The following is a 20462-nucleotide window of genomic DNA, read 5'->3' on the forward strand; positions in this document are numbered from 1 at the left end:
TCGCTCAGGATTGATTCAATCTCACTATTGATTGCCTCTTTCTAAAAGGATGAGTCTGAAAATGACATCCCTTCTTTAAATGCTTAAGGCTCATTTTCTAAGATAAATATTACAAAATTCGATCTAAACAAAGTTGACGTTCTTTGATGTGTACAACACCTTGGATTCTCATTATTATGTACAATATCGCTTAGTTCATCTCGAGGTCATTTAGATCCTCCACTAAACTGTTCTTGTCAAGTTTTATATGGATAAATATGTTTAAAGAACTTAGTATTATCTGATTTAATTACCATATTTTTATTGATATCCGGATGTTCAAATTTATGAACCAAAAATCGACATGCTTTACTACTTTTAGTATATCCTATAAATGTACAGTCCACGGTCTTAGGTCTTATCTTTACCCTTTTAGGCATAGAAACTTGGACTTTCTCTAGACACCCCCATACTTTGAAATATTTCAAATTGGGTTTCCTTTCTTTCCATTTTTCATATGAAATTGAAAGTGTCTTAATATGGGGCACTCTATTAGGTATTCGGTTAGCTGTTAGGATAGCTTCCCCCTACAAGTTTTGTGGTAAACTTGAACTTATAAGTAAGACATTCATCATTTCCTTTAAGGTTCGATTCTTCTTTTCTACAATTCTATTAGACTGAGGTGAATACAGGGTAGTAGTTTGAAGGACAATTCCATTCTCTGCATATATTTTTGCAAACAGATATTCATATTCTTTACCCCTATCGCTTCTTATCATTTTTATCTTTTTCTATAACTAACAACTTCTATTTTATATTGCCTAAATGCATCTATTGCTTCATCCTTACTGTTAGCAAATATACATAATAGTATTTAGTGCAATCATTAATAAAAGTTATAAAATACTTTTTCCCACACGAGATAGTATTGACTTCATATCACAAATGTCTGTATGAATTAAGTCTAAGGGACTGGAATTTCTTTCAACGGATTGATATGGATGCTTAGCATACTTGGATTCTACACACGTTTGACATTTTGATTTATTGTACTAAAAGTTTGAAAAAACTTCTAAGTTAATCAGTTTTTGCAAAGTTTTGTAATTGACATGTCCTAATCGTTCATGCCACAATTTATTAGGCTCAAGCAAGTAATAAGAACCAGAACTTTTATTGATTTCAACTATCATTATATCATCTTAAATAGGATCTCTATGAGGTACCCTTTTCCTAAATACACTCCCCTTTTACTAAGTACAATCTTATCTGAAACAAATATAGATTTGAATTTACTTTTTTAAGAAAAGATACAGAAATCAAGTTCTTTCTCAACTCCGGTGCATAAAGGACGTTGTTGAGAGTTAACACTTTGCTTGATGTTATTTTCAAGCATATTTTTCTGATCCCTTCAACTTTTACAGTTGCAGAGTTTGTCATATATATCTTCCCCTCATCTTGAGCCGGAGCGAATGTAACAAACAACTCTTTTTTAGCACAAACATAGCCGGTGGCACCGGAATCTATCTACTATTCTCTAGGATTTTCCACCAAGTTATATTCAAAAAGCATGGAACCTAGATCATCCATTTCACTCTTGGATTCAGCCATATTGGCTTGATCCTTATTTTTTCCTTTCTTTAGGGCACGATAATCTGTTGACTTGTGGCTAATCTTGCCACAATTAAATCACTTCCCCTTAAATTTATTCTTAGGTTGATTGCTTTGTTGTCCATCTTTATTTCACTTCTTTGAGTTGTTGGGGTTGTCCTCTACAATGTTGTCTCCACTCATTGCAGAATTTCGTTTCAACCTCCTCTATGTGGCTTTGTTGTCTTCATCAATGTGCAACCTTACAACAAGGTCTTTGAATGTCATCTCCTTCCTTTTTTGTTTCAAGTAATTTTTGAAGTCCTTCTACAAAGGTGGTGACTTATCTATTATTACATCAACTTGAAAGGCCTTGTTTACAACTAAACTTACAATAAAATTCATGTAAATATTTAGAACATATTTAACATGTTCAAGTGAGGTATTCACTATATTCACACCTTTAGCAAGGAGATTATGGATGATAACTTGCAATTCCTGTACTTGAGATACGGGAGTCTTACTATCAATCATTTTGTATTTAAGGAACCTTGAAACAACGAACTTCTTGGTTCTAGCATCCTTAGTCATATACTTTCGTTCCAGCGCATTCCATTTCTCTTTTGATGTCTTCATTCCATTGTACATGTTGTATAAATCGTCTTGGAGGCCACTTAGAATATAATTTCTGCATAGGAAATCAGAGTGTTTCCATGCCTTCATTACAATGAACTGCTCCTTGTCTGATGTTTATTCAGGTAATTCTTGAGCATCTTCATATATAAATTTTTGAAGAAACAAAGTTGTTAGATAGAAGAACATTTTCTGTTGCCAACATTTAAAATCTATACCCAATTTTTTTTTGGGATTTTCCACTGTGCCATAGCAGGTGGTGCAGTTATGCAGCTTGTTAAAGGAACATTCGTTGCTGCTACACTTGTTCCACCATCAGTTACATGACCACCAATAGTCGTTTTTCCTATCACAAAAAGATAATTAATTTCAGTATATCAAAATACTAATTACAAGTTTGTAGCAACTTTAAACACTACTTGTTTCTGATTTGACAATGAAGTTTTTATGTTTCTAATCATTAACCGATTGGCCTTAACTTGTGATGAATTTTTTATTTCTTCAAATCACTTGTTAAGCTCAAATAGAGTAGAAAGAATAAGTCTTTAATCTCCAAAAACTAAATAATACAGATTACGAATTAATTTCTTAAGATTGTTGTTTTGAGTACACAATCTATATTTTTACACAATATACTTCAATCTAAGTTCAAGATTGTGTCAAGAACAACAATGAAGTTTTAACACTTTCAACACAAGTTCAAAATGACTAATCAAAATGAAATATCAAAGAAGTATATTATTTAAAAGAAATACGATGAAGTAGAAGTAGAACAAAGTCCTTCAATTTCATGGAGTGTCCTTAAGGAATTAATTCCCCTCAAGTACCTAAGGTTGTGGAATTTTTCTTCCCAGGATAAAATGACTCACAATTTGAATGTAGCGGTACCTCAAATGTTCAGATCCCTCAAACACACTCAATGGTTGATGATCACAAACAGTGATTGGAAGAAGAGGGTTGTTTTTCAGTACTCAAAATTATGTACATATCTGAGGAGAAGTTCAGCTATTTATAGCCATCAAGTGTCCCTTCGGTAAGGAAACAATGGTTTATAGAAAGGTGTATCATTTTGAAAGAGTCATGTCTGTCCTTTCTGAAATAGTGTATCTTTTCTTAACAATCATATCTGACCGAACAGTCACCCCTTTTTTAAAATAGTATGTCATTTCCTTGAAGGGTTGTGTCCCTTACGAGTTGTATTTCTGCATAATTTGCATGGCATAAATGGTGAAAATATTTTTGTTGGACTTTCGAATTAAAATTTTCACTTGGTTTTTCATGTTTCAAATAAACTTTGTCTAAAATATTAATCTCTCGATCGATCATCTGACAAATCTGAATTCGAAGCTGAAGCCAAAGATGAAGGAATGAAGATGACCATAGCGCAAGGAACATCTTGGTTCTTGCCTCACTACCCACTGAAAGGTGTGTTTCTTAATGGAAACACATAAAAGTTGCTTTATCCCATCAATGTTGGAGAAGTAGACTTTTCTTTAAGTGAGTTCACTTTTTTTTTAAGCGAGAGCTCACTTTCCCTCAATTTTCCATTCACACTTCCAATTGAAACCAACATGTCATACTTTGGGCCAAATTTTACCATCGATGTCATACTTTGTGGTCAAATTTATCCTCGTTGTTAAATTTTTTTTCAGATGTATACTTTCTTTAATAGAAAATCTCAAACAATATTAAATGCCCCATTTTTAAAAATAAAACACACTCTATTCTAAATTGCACGGCCAACTCGAACCACAAAAAAGATACTAATAAATATACCCCCTGAGTTCTGTTGATCAAATTTTTCCAATGAGATTAAGCCACTGGATATTTATCAGTGCATAGCTCATGAAAACTAAATTTGCATCAGTACAAATACAAACGAATATACCCCTCTATAGTTTATGGATTTGCATCTGTGCAGAGCTCACGAAAAATGGCACTTGGCAGTCAAATGCAGTAGATTAGGTCCACTGAATATTTCTCTAGATGATTGAGTTAAAATGTCTCCTAATGCGTCAATCTTGACATCTCTTCATTCTTATATTTTTATATACAGTTTGGATCTACATAACTTATTCATCATGTCATTTGCTGAAAAAACTTATTCACTGATTCTAGAATCTAGATATACATAAAACTGCATACCAAAATTTAAAATTTGAACATAATTGGAATAAGAGCAGAGTTTGTATTAGATTTTTTCTCTAGTTCCATGCTGTTGCGTTATCCCATTTCATTTTACTTTTTGTTTATTTATAAACAACCTATTCGTGCTGCACATTGAAAGATAAGTATATTTGTTCATTGAAAAAATTTGACCGACAGAACTGAGGGGGAGTTAAATTTATTGGTGTATTTTTTGTGGGTTGGATTAAGCGAGTTATATTAGTGTGTTTTTTATTTTTTATTTTTAAAAATGAGCTATTTAGCATTGATTTGAGTTTATTTGTTAAAAGAAGGGTACATGTAAAATTTTCTTAACAACGATGGTAAATTTGAACACAAAGTATGATATCGAGGGTAAATTTGGCCTCAACATATGATGAAGGGTATATTTAGCCATTTTTTTAAAGTAGAGGAATAAATTAAACCCCAAAGTATGACACCAAGAATATATTTGACCCCAAAGTATGATAAATAGTATATTTAGCCAATTTTTCAAAGTAGAGGGGTAAATTTGACCTTCTTCCTAAATTTTATTGACATTTTAAATAAATGGTTGGTAGATATAAATGGTTTTCACAAAATTTCATGACTCAAAAACAAGGTTCATGAAGGCAATTGTCGCGGCGTACCTTAACAAGTAAGCCTATCACCCAAACTGATACAAAAAGGAAAAAAAGGATAGAAATGCCCAAGGTAAGGCTTCTAGAATGAAGCCAAACCATACAATTAATCATAATAATATGGAACAAACTTATCCAAATACCATACATTTCCAAGACCAGGTTTCAATAGTGTAAGAACTACTAATACAAATCATGAGTCAAATACATCAAAAATATCCACAAAGGGCCAACATCTATTTTTGAATTCAAATAAAGACATAACTACTATAGAAAGATAAAAGTGAACTCCAGATGCATGAATTTCCAACCACTACCTTGAGTAATCTGAAGGCACTCAAAATCAATTAATTCAAGGCATACTCTAGATATGACCTATACCAAAAGGGTGCAATAGGCCTGAGTACGGTCCACTTGTACTTCGTAGGTATCATAGATTGACCAAGAAAAGTAATAAATAAAGCATACAAAATATACACTAAGGGCATTCCACCTGCAATCAAAAAATATTCCACAAAGGTAGACAACACCGCTTGCACTAATAGATCTATAATATTCACATATAATATAACAACACACCAGACAGTGATAAAAATATATACAATATCTGAAACACCTTACTTTTGACCCTTAGAAAAATTTCTCTAAGTTTGAATTTCTGGACAAGGTACGACTTGAAGGTCTAAGCTATATTCAATGGTACGGTTTAGTGGTCCCAGCTTATATGTTTCATAGTGTGTTCCAAGGAACTTACTATCCAAGGTACTATTGAACATCTTACTAATCATTAGTTGGGGGTACAAATGGTATGTTGCTAAGTCGTATAGTGCCCTAAGTCTTGTCCAAAGTATTCTGTCTAGGGTACGGGTTATAGAGTACTTCTCATATATTAGTATATAAGTTAGTCATGTGTGATCATATGTTGGTCAGTATGGGGGTCTAACATTATTCTAGGGTATGAGATAAGGGTACCACTATACCCTAGGGTACGATTTAGGGGGATGGGTCGTACCCTCCTGCGTGCATATTTTGAGATTTTAAGCTGGGGGTATTTCGGACATTTCCCACCCCAAAACCCTTAAGTCCCCATGTCTTATAATTTATTTTGGAATCTCATAACCCATCATTGAATGATCAAACACTCTAAAATATTCTCTCAACTCTCTCTTAAATATTGGGGATATGGTTCTTCAAAGGTGACTATCTTGAGGATTAATAGTCAAGTTTCTTCCATGAATCTTCTTGAATAAGGCATTTGTCTCTTCTATCATTGTTTTTTATCAAATATCATGTGTTTTAAAGTGTGATTTTGATTCTTAAATGGTGGTCTTGAAAATAAAAAATTAATGGTTTTGTTGCATATGATTGAGTATTGTTTACTTTTTTGTTTAAATTGTGTTTATATATGTTTTTGGTGATAGTTTGCAGACATGGGTGCTTGATGATTGAGGTTTAACAAATGGGTCATGGGTTACCCTAAATTTGATGGTTTTTACCTTGATTTTGGTCTTGATAAAAGTATTCCCACAAAGTAATTGTGAAAATTCCCAAAAGAATAAACTAGTCACATGTTAATGATGTTTTGAACTAAGGTATTGGCCTCATGATTATTAATGGTTGATAAATGGTTTCGTGAAGGCCTTGTTGGCCATGCAATGATCTAAATGGTAACCTTGGTGGTTTAAATTTTTAAATGAGTTTGAGTCCCTAAATATTAACTTGATTATGTTTTTGTTAGATAATGGGTTTGAGTCCCTAAACTTTAAATTGAACAAGTGTCTTTATTAAATGTTGGGTTTGATTCCCAAAGTCAATTAAATCAATGGTTAATTGATAATGGAAATGGTATATGGTATACTTTCAAGTAGCGTTGGTATGACGATACCAATGAAATGCCTTTGGTAAGTAATTGGCTTAGCGGTTATGTTTGTGGAATAACTATTTTAAATTGGGCTTAATAGCAGGATGTGTAGACGGGCCGTGAAAGTGGAGTCCAGAGGACTAACATTGGAAACTATGGTAGATGGTGCGGGTGTCTTATGACTGGGTGGTTTGAGTCCCTTGAGTGAATATATGAATAAGAGGTTTGAGTCCCTCGAGTAAATATATGAATGGAAGGTTTGAGTCCCCCTTACTACTTATATTGGTGCTTAAGTCACCTTGATTATGCCAGGAGGTTCGAGTCCCTTATATAGGCATATACGATTATGGATATTCTCTGGTTCATGTAGCTACACAGACTGGGGGCCTTCCATCAAGGGGGGAGCTGGTCCCATATAGCCTGTGGCTGCCTTGTTCTGTGATAGTCGTGCTACATAACCAAGGTTGTTTATTTTAAAGTTTATGTTAATCTTATTCCCTATCCCGACATGGTATAAATATGTATGCATATGTATGTATAGCATTAGTATATGCATTGGTTGATTTACTTAAAATGGTTGGAACTATTTTATCCTTATCCTTAATTTACATTCTAGCTCTCCAACCACTAACCGTCTTCGATGTTGTATCCCCACGCGATATAGGTGTTGGTCATACTACACCTCTTACTCAGTGATTGGACTTGGGATCAACTTTTGTTGACTTGAAGTGGTGAGATTCCATATTCCAAAAGGCTTAATTTCTAGATTTAGTTTCTTATGTTTTCATTGGTTAGTCTTGGACATTGGTTTTGTCTATGATTGGGGGCATGTCCTAACCGAATGTTTTTTTGATTTCAGATAAAGGCTTTGTGGAACTGCTATGGGTTGGTATAGGCGGTATCGACAGTGATATCAGTCTTTGCATTGGTATTGGTATTGGGGATTATACCATATGACTTTATTTGATTTTTGATTGTTCGATTTTACTATGTTATGGATATGAACTTGATTATTATTTAGGTTTTGGTTATGGTTATTGGTTGCTTTGGATGGTTAGACTTGTTCGGGTTGGCCGGTTGACCTAACCCGACCCCGAGCCTTGTCGTAATGGGCGTCCTAAGTCTGATCGGGATTAGAAACCACTCCTATTGCCCAGCCCAACCTCCAGCCACCTGCCCTAAGTGGGATAAATTTTGAACATATAACCAAATAGCATAACTGGAAAAGGACTAACTTTGGGATATGTCTATTCCTACACCAATAGTACCAAGTTATCCCATCCACCAAATCGTACCAACCAAATTGCCAAGCCAACCCAATACCGAACCAAGGGCCATAAACCAGTCCATAACCAGATGAGATCCAAGACATAATATGATTAATCCCAAAATGAAATACGATGAAATAGTGAGAAATTATGTCCAATAATGTTAGCCCCAATACCAATGCCAATATTAAGGTCGACACCAATACCGATCCTGCCCATACCAACCTATAGCAGTACCGCAAAGACTTTACCAAAAGAGAATGAATATCCGGTTGGAACATGCCCCCAACTATAGACAAAAAAAATATCTAGAAATAAATCAAAATGTCTAAAAATAGCTAAACATAAAATAGAGCCTTCCAAAAAGATGGAAGCTCACCACTTCAATCCAACTACTTTCCCCGAGTTAATCACTATGTATGAGGAGTAGAACGGGTTCCTCCATAGCGTGGGTATACAGCTGCCTAAAGATGGGTTAGCGGGTGAAAACTAGATTGAACTCAGGATAAGGATAAAATAATGTCATTCATAAAACCAAGTAAAACCATCCATAATGCATACAAACCATACATATATATATATATATATATCCATGTCGGGAAAAGGAATTGGGTTTAACATTCCTTTAAAACCTTTACCTGGGTTATGTATCTTTGTCATCTTAAACCACCCTCGGGCTATATAGGTTCGGCTTTCCTTGCTGAAAGGGCCCCAGTATGTGAAGCCTCACGACTAAGGAAGATAAACCTGGGATGACTAGTATATCCCCCAATGTTAAGTGTGACATCATGCACACGGTCATTTGGACCAAACCTCACATCGTTAAAAATGAGTTTCTATTTTTGGTGCCTCCGGGACCTCCAATTTCCATGACTTTGCTACACACTTAGCCATTATTTCCCAATTAAAACCATTACCAAGAAACCAACCAATCCATTAACTATTTATTAACCAAGGCCATTAGTAGTGGTATCGTCATACCGACTTGTAATATCCCGTACTATTCTTAGCTCAATTTAGCTTCTAGTTGCATGCATAAGGGGCTTAAGGCCTGAAAATTTCACTAAGTGTTGGGGACGTAGTCATTTTTAAGGCTTCTAAAATTGGAGGAGTTTTAAGTTGGTCTTCCTGACCCTGAGATATTGGTTTTTGAGCTAATTCATGTTCAGGGATGTAAGGAGCATGTCTCAAAGAAGTTTTGGATTTTTCAGACGAGGTTTGGGTCATGTTTGGATCACAAAATCAGAGGTTTATTACGATAAGACTGCGATACGGTGTTATCATCTTTATGCATAACACATCACGGCAAAGAAAATGAACTGACGCGATTAGACCACATCGCAATAAGTGAACTACATCCAATTTTGAATTTAAATGATTTAGGGGCAATTGGATCTTTTTCCCCTCAATCCAATCGTTCATAACATGAATTGGGAATCAGCTAGGGCATAATTTTTCCATTTATCTCCAATTTTCCTCTCAATAAAACCATTCCCTTTTCATTGGAACACAAATTCAATTCCTTCAGAACCAAGAAATCAAGAATTCAAGTTCCCCTAGTTCAAGAACTTTCTAGAAAACATCAAGATTGGTGTTTCACTTTCAAGTTAAAAGTTTAAGGTATGTGGTGTGTTCATTCTTGGGTCCCTTTAACCCATGGAACCTAAAAACTCTTTTCTTTTGAGTAAAGAATGAACTTTTTATCATTATAGTATTTTATATGTTCAAGAAAGATTGATTTCATGTTTTCATGGTGATTTAAATTAAATTCAGGCCATGTATGATCCCATGCAAGATTTTGAATTCCTCATACTATGAAGTTGAGTTTCCCATGCTTTATTCGAGTGAATTCCATGATAAATCCTAAAATTATTATTCTTAGCAAGCATTCCCATGTTAAATTCATGTTCCCCAATGTTTGATGAAATGTATATGCTTATTGGTTTTGAAACATGATCCTTTACTACAGTTTTAAACTTGTTATTTCATTTAGCTATCATTCAGTGCTGGTGGGTTATAAATACTCGATACCTATATGTTTTACATAATTTTTAGATTTTTAAGTATGAAACAGTCAAACCATGAATATTCCTATTTACTTAGTTATTATGATCAGCATGAGCACTATCAACAATAATATTCAGTTAAACTTAGTTTAATTCAGTACTACTGTTAATTTAGTTGGGAGTAAGATTTAGCACTAAGAAAACCTAGGGATGGGGGATCACGTGACAGTTAGGACTGAGTCCTTAGTAGCAGTCCCTAAGTTTTAGAACTGCATACCCAACATAGGATTATGAGATATCACCCACCTGTTTAGGACTGACACTCTCTTAGGGGTCACCCGCCAATTTAGTATTGAATCCCTAGTCCTTTGGGACATCATATTAGTGGATCCATACAACTAGTATTAGTACCCGTGGCATAGTACTGACGCCCTTTCAACTGGGGTTACAGGTTGGACCCCAATTACCTCAGATTGGGGCATGTCAGTTATAAGATATCTCCCATAATCTTAATACAGTATTCATTGTATATCAGTTCAGGCTTTCTTTACCAAAGCATACAGATTTAAAGTTATTAAGTTATATAGATTTCAGTCTCTCAGTTTTCAGATTATTTTATAAATATGTGTATACTTGGTCTTGCTTCTTAGATATTATAGTTTTCATGCATTTATGCTCAGTTATTTCATGTTGTTCAGTTAGTCCTTGTCTCAAATGCACAGTACCCTATTTATTTTTGCCAGACCTCATCTCATATACTAGTACATTCAAAGTACTAACTGCATACTCTTCTTTGCTCTATGATGTATTATATCATTGGTTCGGATACTCAATTTCCTGACCACGCTTAGATAATTCAGCGTACCTAACAATAGTAGTGGTGAGTCCTCATCCATTGAGAGTAAGATTAATTATTTCAGTTATTTTAGTAGTTTCTTATTTTTAGTCGGTCGGAGTTAATTGGGGGTTTGTCCCATCAACTCCTTAGTCAGTCAGTTAGAGGCTTTTCAGACAAACAATCAGATAGTTAGTTAGTCGATTATTTAGCTAACCAGTCCTTTTAGTATTATCGATTATTTTAAATTGATAGTTAGATTTCAGTATTTCATTAGATATTTCAGGCTTATAGTTGAACCATATTTTTAGTATTCAAATTAGTATTGCATTCAATAATTTATCTTTTTTCACATGTGTACTACTGCCATTTTATTCAGTGCTCACAACAGGTACCTGCTCATGGGTTATCTTGTGGTCACTTGTGACTGTAAGCACCGTTTTTGTGGCTAGGGGGTATCCTTGGGTCATGAAAAAACTTAGTATCAGAGCCTAAGGTTTTATAGTATCCTAGGTTGTCAAAAACTATGTTAAGTAGAGTCTTGTGCATGGGTGTGAAACGCGCCACACTTATGGACGAGAGGCTACAAAACATTTTAGGAAAAGTTTCCCTTCTTTTAGTATTCATGTCATACAAATAAGAATGATCTCTATTTATACTCTCTTCCCGACTCATCCTTCATTCTATTTATAGATTATTCCTCCCAAAAAAAAACAAAAGAAGGGATGGGGACCATCCCGTACCTGCACCTTTTCAGGAAGATCCCTTGAATAAGAATGTCTCTCACACCGAGTTTAGATCTACTTTTACTACCTTATCTCATTCAGTAGTGGCTCAGAATAACCAACAAGTTTTTACCCCAGCCAATCTAGTGGCAAATATAGGTGCAGTGAGGATTCAAGATTTCACCCGAATGAATCCCCTTCATTTTTGGGATCCAAGTCTGAGGATGATCCATAGGAATTTCTTGATATGGTTTAGAAGGTGACTTATATCATGGGTTTCACCTCAAGTGAGAGTGTAGAGTTGGCTGTATATTAGTTGTAGGATGTATCCTACACCTGGTTTAAGCAGTGGAAGGAGGATCGTGGTGTTGATGCAGCGCCTGTTTAGTGGAAAGAGTTTACCACGACCTTCTTAGACAGGTTCTTTCCATTAGAGTTAAGGAAAGCTAAGATGTAGGAGTTCATCAATTTGAAGAAATATAATATGAGTGTGAAGGAGTACTTACTTAAGTTCACTCAGTTGGCCAGGTATGCTCCTAATGTGGTATACGACAATAGGTCAAGAATAAGTAAGTTTGTATTTGGTGTAGCGATAGTGTAGACAAGGAGTGTAGGACCACAATGTTAATTAAGGAGATGGAATTATCTATACTTATAGTTCATCCTGAGTATATTTAAGAAAAGAAGAGTAAGGAGAAAGAGAGGGAAAATAAGAGGGCCAGAATAGGTAGTTTTAACTTTTCTCAGCCAAGGTTGGAAGGTGGTAACCGCTTTCAGTTTCATCAGAAGTTTTCAACCCTATCTCTATCTTCAGCTAGTACGCCAGTTCCTAAGTTTAGGAAAAGATAGCTGGGATAGAGAGCCGGGATCTAAGTCCTAGGGTAGTGTGAACAGTGGTCACACTAATTTACTTGGCAGAAAATATGGTAGGAATCATCAGGGTGCATGTAAGGCTGGTAGTAATGTGTGTTTTGGATATGGAAATCCAATCCATAGGGTCAGAGAGTGTCCAGTAGTTGCTCATAGGGGAAAGGATCTGCACCATAAGGGTTAGTCTAATCTTTCATCAGCTCCAGTAGGGCGCTACCTCCAGCACAACCAGTAAGCAGCGTCAGAATAGGTTGTCTGCTCTCCAAACTTGGCATGATCATGAAAGTTCTCCTGATGTAGTTATGGGTACATTACAGTATTTCATCTTTATGTTTATGCTTTATTAGACCCCAGAGCTTCACTCTCCTTTGTAACCCCCTATATAGCAGTTGATTTTGGTATCAGTCCCAAATCTTTAGCAGAACCTTTCTCAGTATTTACCCCAGTGGGTAAATCCATTATAGACATACGGGTATATAGAAATTTCACGATAACAATATCTCAAAAAATCACCTCAGTTGATCTTTTAGAGTTAAAGATAATTTATTTTGACATCATTATCGGCATGGATTAGCGTCACTCTTGTTATACCTTAGTTGATTGCTGAAATAGAGTCATTCAATTTTAGTTTACCAATGAACCAGTCATTGAATGGAGGGGTAGTACCTCTGTGCTTAGGGGTCAGATTATTTTTTATCGTAAGGCAAGAAAAATGATATCTACAGGGTATGTTTACCATCTTACTTGAGTCAAGGAATCTAGTTCTGAGACTCCAAGTCTCAAGTCAGTTTTAGTAGTATAGGAATTTTGATATGGGTTCCCTGAAGACCTTCTCGGAGTTCCTCCCAAAAAGGAAATTGACTTTAGAATAGATCTTCTTCTAGATACTCAACTTGTCTCTATTCTGCCCTACAAAATAGCTCCAGCTGGGCTTCAGGAACTAAAAGAATAATCAAAAGATCTCTTAGATAAGGGATTTATCAGGCCTAGTATTTCCCTATGGGGCGCTCTAGTATTTTTTGTGTGTAAGAAAGATAGTTCTCTCAGAGTGTACATCGATTATAGTCAGTTAAACAAAGTCACAATCAAGAATAAATATCCACTCCCTGGATTGATCACTTGTTTAACCAACTTCAAGTGCCAGTTATTTCTCTAAGATAAACCTCAGACCCGGCTATCATCAGCTTAGATTTAGGTAATGTGACATTCCAAAGACAACTTTTAGAACTTGATATAGTCATTTTGAATTCCTAGTTATGTATTTTGGACTAATGAATGCCCCTGCAGCTTTTATGGATTTGATGAATAGAGAGTTGAAGTAGTACTTAGACATGTTCATCATAGTCTTCATTGATGATATTCTTGTCTATTCCTGTAATGAGAATGATCATGCATACTACTTCAAAATTGTATTGCAGACCCTTAGAACTCATTAGTTGTTCACCAAGTTCAGTAAGTGCAAATTTTGGCTAAGATCAGTAGCTTTCTAGGCCATATTATTTTCGCTGATAAAATTAGAGTTGACCCTCAAAAGACCAAAGACGTAAAAAATTGGCCTTGAATAGTCTCTCTATTAGATATCAGGGTTTCTTGGGTTTGGCTATCTATTACTGATGGTTTGTTGAAGGGTTTTCTTTTATTGTACCCCCATGTCTCGATTGACTTAGGAAGAAAGACAAATTTCAGTAGTCAGATTCATGTAAGAAGAGTTTTCAAGAGTTGAAGACTCGACTCACTTTAGCCCCAATTTTAACTTTGCCAGACAGTTCAAATGGGTTTGTAGTTTATTGTGATACTTCCAGAGTTGGTCTTGGTTGTATATTAATGCAGAGAGGTAAGATCATAGCCTATACCTCTAGACATCTTAAGCCCAATAAAAAGAATTATTCTGCCCATGATCTTGAGTTGTCAACTATTATTTTTACCTTAAAAATTTAGAGGCATTATCTTAATGGAATGGATGTTGATGTGTTCACGGATCACAAAAGTTTGCAGCATGTATTCTCACAGAAAGATTTGAATCTTTGACAGAGAAGGTAGCTAGAGTTGTTAAAACATTATGATATGAGTATTTTGTATTATCCTTTCAAGGCCAATATAGTGGAAGATACCCTTAGTAGATTGTCTATAGATAGTGTTGCCTATATTGAGAAGTGTATGAAGAAGTTAGCTAGGGAGGTTCATCAGCCTGCCAGGTTAGGTGTTCGGTTGGTTGATTCAGTTGAGAGTAGTATATGTGTTCAGAATGGTTTGAAATCTTCCTTGGTTGCAATAGTAAAAGAAAAGCAAGATAGGGATCCCAGTTTGGTTAGATTGAAGGAACCAGTCAGAGATCAGAAAGTGGAGGTTTTCTCCTAAAGGGGAAATGGTGTGTTGCGTTACCAGGAAAGGTTGTGTGTTTCATGTGTTGATGACTTAAGGAATAAAATTTTAGTAGAAGCACACGGTGCATGATATTTCATTCACCCAGGAGCTACCAAGATGTACCGTGAATTATGGGAAATCTATTGGTGGAATGGTATAAAGAAGGACCTTGCAGAGTTTGTGGCTAAGTGTTCAAACTGGCAGCAAGTTAAATTTGAGCACCAGAGGCCTAATGGTACATTACAGGAGTTTAGTATCCCTACTTAGAAGTGGGAAGTAGTAAACATAGATTTTGTGATAGGTTTTCCTCGTACGCATCATCAACATGATTTAATATGGGTTATTTTAGATAGAATGACTAGATCAGCTCATTTCTTTCCAGTTCATACTTTGTACTCAGCTTAGGATTATGCCAGGATATTAGAGAGATTGTTAAGTTACATGGAGTTCCATTGTCTATCATATCAGATAGAGGTACTCAGTTTACCTCTAACTTTTGGAAGGCTTTTCAAAAAGGTCCTAGTATCCAAGTTCATCTCAGTATAGTTTTTCATTCTTAGACAGATGTCTGGTAGAAAGGACCATTCAAACCTTAGAGGACATATTGAGATCATGTGTTATTGCTTTTAAAGAAAATTAGGATGACCACTTATCTTTGATTGAGTTTTCCTACAATAATAACTATCACTCCAGTATTTAGATGGCTTATTTTGAGGTTCTCTATAGGAGAAGATATAAATCTCCTATTGGTTAGTTTGAGGCAGGTGAGGCTACTTTGATAGGGCCATATTGAGTGTTTAAGGCGATAGATAAAGTTTAATTTATTTGGGAGAGGCTGAAGAAAGACCAAAGCCATCAGAAATCTTATGTAGATATGAGAAAGAGATCTAGAGTTTGATGTTGGTGACTTAGTCTATTTTAAAATCTTGCCAATGAAGGAAGTGAATAGATTTAGCAAGAAGGGAAAGCTTAGTCCTACTATATTGGCCCTTATAAAATTTTGAGATGTTTTGAGAAGGTAGCTTATGAGCTAAAGTTGCCTGTAGATTTGGCATCAGTGTATCTGGTATTTCATGTTTTATTGTTAAGGAAATGTATTGGTGATTCAGCTGTTGTTGTTCCTTTAGAAAGCATTGATGTGCAGGATGGTCTTTCCTATGATAAAGTACTAGTTGAGATTGTTGATCATCAAATTCGTAGACTAAGAAAAAAAAAGTTCCCTTGGTTAAAGTTCTATGGAGGAATCAGTCTATAGAGGGAGCGACTTGGGAAGCAAAAACAGATATGAGTACCAAGTACCCTCATCTTTTCTCCGCAAACTCAGACTCAGCTTGAGGTAACAATTTTTCTTAGATTTACTCTTTGCCATTCTCAGTTCCACCAATATAACTATTCTTATGTCATTTCATGCATTTACAAAATCAGTTAAATTCATGTGTCATGTTTCAAACTCAGTTATGTAATCATGTTTCCAGTTGTACATGGTCAGTATGTGATCTCAGTTACCTTAGTTTAGTAATCTCAGTATAACCAGTCTCATTCGAGGATGAATGTTCCCAAGGGGGAGATATTGTAATACTCCATACTACTCTTAGCTCAGTTCAGCTTCTAGTTGCATGCATAAGGGGATTAACGCCCAAAAAATTTACCAAGTGTTGGGGACTTAGTCATTTTTAAGGCTTCTAAACTTGGAGGATTTCTAACTTCATATTCCAACCCTGAGATATTGATTTTTAAGTTAATTCATGTTCAAGGATGCAAGGAGCATGTATCAGAGAAGTTTTGGATTTTTTAGACAGGGTTTGGGCCATGTTTGGATAATGAAATCAAAGGGTTATCACAATAAGCCTGCGACATGGTGTTACCATCTTCATATATACTGCATCGCGGTGAAGGAAATGAACTATTGTGATTAGACTGGATAGCGGTAAGTGAGCTACGTCCAGTTTTGAATTTAAATTACTGAGGGGCAATTAGGTCTTTTCCCCCTCAACCCTATTGCACATAACATCACTTGGGCATTAGTTAGGGCATAATGTTGCCCTTCTCTAATTTTCCTCTCAAGAAATCCACTCCCTTTGCATAGAAACACAAATTCAATTCCTTCAGCACCAAGAAATCAAGAATTCAGGTTCCCCTAGTTCAAGAACTTTCAAGAAAGCATCAAGATTGGTGTTTCTCTTTCAAGTTAAAAGTTTAAGATATGTGGGGTTTTCATTCATGGGTCCCTTTTACCCATGGAGACTAAAAACCCTTTTCTTTTTATTAAAGAATGAACACCTTATCATTATAGTATTTTATATGTTCAAGAAAGATTGAATTTCATGTTTTAATGGTGATTTAAATTAAAGAGAGCCCATGTATGATCCCATGCAGGATTTTGAATTCCTCATGCTATGAATTTGAGTTTCCCATGCTTTATTCGAGTGAATTCCATGATCAATCCTAAAATTATGATTCTTAGAAAGCATTCCCATGTTAAATTCATGATCCCCACATGTTTGATGAAATGTCTATGCTTATGGGTTTTAAACCATGATCCTTTACTACAATTTTAAGCTTGTTATTTCATTAAGTGATCATTCAATGCTGGTAGGTTAGGAATACCTGATACCTATGTGTTTTATATTATTTTCATATTTTCAAGTATTGTACAGTTAAACCATGAATATTCCTATTTACTCGATGATTATGACTACAATAAGCACTATCAAAAATAATATTCAGTTAAACTTAGTTCAATTCAGTACTAGTGTTAGTTCAGTTGGGAGTAGGATTTAGTACCGAGCAAACCTAGGGATGGAGGCCCTCCCGTCAGTTAGTAATGGGTACTTAGTAGTAGTCCCTAAGTTCCAGAACTACGTAGCCAGCGTAGGATTATGAGATGTTACCCGCCAGTTTAGGACTGATACTTTCTTAGGGGTCACCTGCTAGCTTAGGACTGACGTACTAGTCCTTCGAGATATCAAATTAGTGGATCCACACATCTATTTTTAGTACCCATGGCATGGTATTGAGACCCTTCTAACTGAGGTTACAGGTTAGACCCCAATTAGCTCAGATTGGGGTATTTCAGTTACATGATACCTCCTACAGTCTCAGTATAATATTCAGTGTATATTCAGTTCAAGCTTGCTTGACCAAAGCATACAGATTTATAGTCTTCATATATACAGATTTTAGTCTTTCAGTTTACAAATTATTTTAGAAATATTTATATGTTTGGTCTTGTATTCTCAGATATTACAGTTTTTATGCATTTTTGCTAAGTTATTTCATGCTGTTCAGTTAGTCCTTATATCATGTGCATACTACCCTTTGCATTTCAGCTAGACCTTATCTTATATACCAATATATTTAAAGTACTGACCTTATACTCTTTTTTATGCTATGATGTCTTATATCATAGGTTCGAATGCTCAGTTTCCTGACCATGCTTAGACAGTTCAGCGTACCTTACAACAGTAGTGTTGAGTCCTCATACATCGAGGGCAGGGTTGATTATTTTAGTTATTTTTGTAGTTCTTATTTTTAGTTAGTAGGAGTTAGTTGGGGGCTTGTCCCATCAAATCCTCAGTCAGTTAGTTAGAGGCTTTTCAAATAAACTATCAGACAGTCAGTTAGTTGATTATTTTGTTTACCAGTCCTTTCAGTATTATTAGTTATTTTAAATTGACAGTTAAATTTTAGTATTTCATAAGATATTTCAGACTTGTGGTCTAACTATATTTTTAGTATTCAGATTAGTATTGAATTCAATAGTTTATCTTCCACACACGTGTACTATTTCCATTTTATTCAATACTCATAGTAGGTACCAGCTCATGGGTTAGCTTGTGGTCACTTATGACCATAAGCACCATTGTTGCATCTAGAGGGTAGCCTCAATTCGTGACATGACTATACTTACAAGTTTTGTCTATAGTCAATCATATATATGTTTAAAGGATTTCATTTACCCTTCCATTAACCATATTAAACCACTTGAGGGATTCGCACATACCTCACAAGCATAACTATTTAGCCTTTTTACCTTTCCAAACCATTTTAAACATGCATAAGTTCTTTATCAAGTTTAAAACAAGTAAGAGTTCCATTATAAATAGTAAATATAGTGAGGACATCCTTATAGGTATTTTGTCAAACACATTGGGGGCATAATATAACCAAAACCAATTCCCATTGCCATTTAACCATTCCTATGCAATCTAATTATCCAAAACCACCAAGTAAGCATGTAAACACATAATAAAACCATAACCAATCTTTTATAATCAAAACCCCCAAATCATAGTTGAAAACCCGAAATCATACAATAATGAAACCATAAAAACCATGCCTTTAGTTAGAGCTAATAGTGAGGGAAGAGAACATGCCTGAATTGACAAAGTGTATAGAGATAAACCATAAACAGGATCCCCAATTTAGTCCTCTAGTTGAAACCCTAGCTACCTTATCCAAAAGCTCTTGAGAGAATTATAGAGTTTTTAGGAAGAGTTTCTAAGTGTTAATGAATAGAATAATAGGGTAAATAACCTCCCAAGTAAGTTAGAAATTGTGGGACCTTATTAGGGTAAGTGGGGAAAGTTCCAAATTACACCCACTTAAGTTGCCTTAAACATCCCATCACAGGGGTACGATTGACCCTCATGAGTCATACCTTTCGATAAGAGTAGTACCTACCACTCATGTACAAAGCCTCAACCCTTAGACCCAACATTTTCTAATGTACAAATTATCCTACCCAAGTCGTATTGATAGCATACAATTAATAACCTTCACCCATATTCCTAGCTGAATAAAATCTATAAGAGGATTGAACACTGACAGCCATACGTGTATTGGGTATGACTTTCACACTATATTTCAACTCATGGTGAGCCACTCGTACTCAGAACCAACTTAAGTTACTAAGTCTAAGATTAAGCTAAGGAAAAGCCAAACTAAATGATCTGTATCCAACCATACGACTCGTACTATTCAAGTCGTACCTATTCCAGTGTCCAAAATCTATCCCATAAACCAACACTAGCCAGCATATGACTGGACCATACTATTCGTACCCCAATATATGGATATACCCATGAGTCATATTGGGTCCAGAGACCAGAATTCAAAGAATTTTCTAAGGTCCAGAAACCAGGGTATTTCACTAATTCATGAGGTTAAATCCTTTGAATTTTATGGGTGTTAAGGTAGGGAAGGATCCTCAAGGTGTTTTGGATGAGATAGAAAAGATTTTTAGGGTGATGCATACCATAAATATAGATGGGGTAGAGTTTGCTGGCTACCAGCTGAAGGATGTGGCATTTAGTATGATGAGTAGGACTGGGCAAGGAGTGATAATGATGAGTCATCTCTGTGGGAGGATTTCTCTAATATATTTTTAGACTGCTTCTTTCCTTAAATTTTGAGGGAAGAAAAATTAAAAGAGTTTGTTAACCTTAAATAAGGAAGGATATAGGTCAAGGAGTATGCCCTAAAGTTTTACCAGTTGTCTCAGTATTCTCTAAAGATGGTGTTTGATATAAGGGCATGGATGAGAAAT

This window comes from Capsicum annuum, chromosome 10 (assembly GCF_002878395.1).
Source record: "Capsicum annuum cultivar UCD-10X-F1 chromosome 10, UCD10Xv1.1, whole genome shotgun sequence".
Classification (NCBI taxonomy): Eukaryota; Viridiplantae; Streptophyta; class Magnoliopsida; order Solanales; family Solanaceae; genus Capsicum; species Capsicum annuum.